The sequence below is a fragment of the Camelus dromedarius genome, unplaced genomic scaffold (assembly GCF_036321535.1).
Source record: "Camelus dromedarius isolate mCamDro1 unplaced genomic scaffold, mCamDro1.pat HAP1_SCAFFOLD_48, whole genome shotgun sequence".
Classification (NCBI taxonomy): domain Eukaryota; kingdom Metazoa; phylum Chordata; class Mammalia; order Artiodactyla; family Camelidae; genus Camelus; species Camelus dromedarius.
Window position 1 is genome coordinate 538,949 of NW_026989843.1, and position 1,347 is coordinate 540,295.

Here is a 1,347-nt window from a genome sequence, read left to right on the forward strand (position 1 = left end):
TAGATAGCCCTTTTGTATATATAACACTTATGAAAATAAGTTGGCTTTATATAACTCCTTTGTAGATAAATGATTAAAAATTTATTTTTTTATTATTTGCTTCTTAAAAATAGAATACTAATTCCATAAAATATGTTTTCCTTCAAATTCATACATTTTTTCCTATACTATCTTGACTTGTTTAGACAAGTCAATGCATAGTCTGATTTATTTGAAACACTCAGTATTGCTTCTGTCTATTGCTTTATTAGAGAGCAAGAATTCTTTATTATTTTTAATAAAATATGCTAGCAGGAAGCTATACTGGGATTGTTCCATTCACAGAGTCAAGCAATGATGCCTGTTTTGTTACATAAATTATCTAAGCCTCTCAACTTCCAAAAGATTACATGGACAAAGTTAAAAACGTCATAAATGATCGACTAACAAAATTTAGTGTGTTCCTTGATTAAAAGTATAAATATGGGTCAGAGTTAAATTCGGATGTAAAGCTCTTATGAATGACATGAATTTTCTCCAAAATTCCTTAATTTGGGCTTTAAACCTTCCAGTAATAAACTGGTTTGAAGGAAGAAGAAAGTCGAGAATAGATTCAATCCAAATTCTATGGGAATAAGCAAAGCTAAGTGTTTCAGTCATTTTTTTGAAGCAGAACAGATATGTTTTCTGCACCATATGATTTTAATAGTATTCATCTGAACATATGGTTTAGACACTGTGATACCACAAACCAACAAACAAGATCTCAGGCAAAGCAAGAAAAACAACTGAGGGGATTTTCTACTGCAAAATTTCCCCAAACTAGAACTGTAATAAGGAGAACAAGTCTGACGCCATATTGTATCTGTTCCTTCAGTTTGAAGCACTGTGCCCTGTGTTCCAGGCTTAATCTTGCTGGCTCTGCACCTTTTGTAAAACGACGTTGCCTTTAGCCTAAAACCTACAGGAAAACCTATTCTCGGGGCTCTGACCTTTAAGGATGTTAGCAGTTCTGCACTTATGCAGAGATGGAAAGTTGCAAAATACAGAATAACCTTTGCTTTGTTGGAGGCTTAAAGGGACACCATAGCCTGACACACATGGACGGCTGCAAGAACAAAGAATGCCTGCAGCAAGAAGTCTGCACAGTCAACCACACCCCCTCCCCTTTTTAGTTTAAAAGGAGCCTGAATTCTGACTTGGGCAAGATGATTCTCCCGGACATTAGTCACCAAACTTCTTGGTCTGCCAGCTTTCTGAATAAAGTTACTATTCCTTGCCCCAAAACTTTGTCACATGATTTATTTATTTATCACTGTTGTGCAGTGAGCAGAACAAGTTTGGCCTCGGTAATAGAACCAGCTTTGT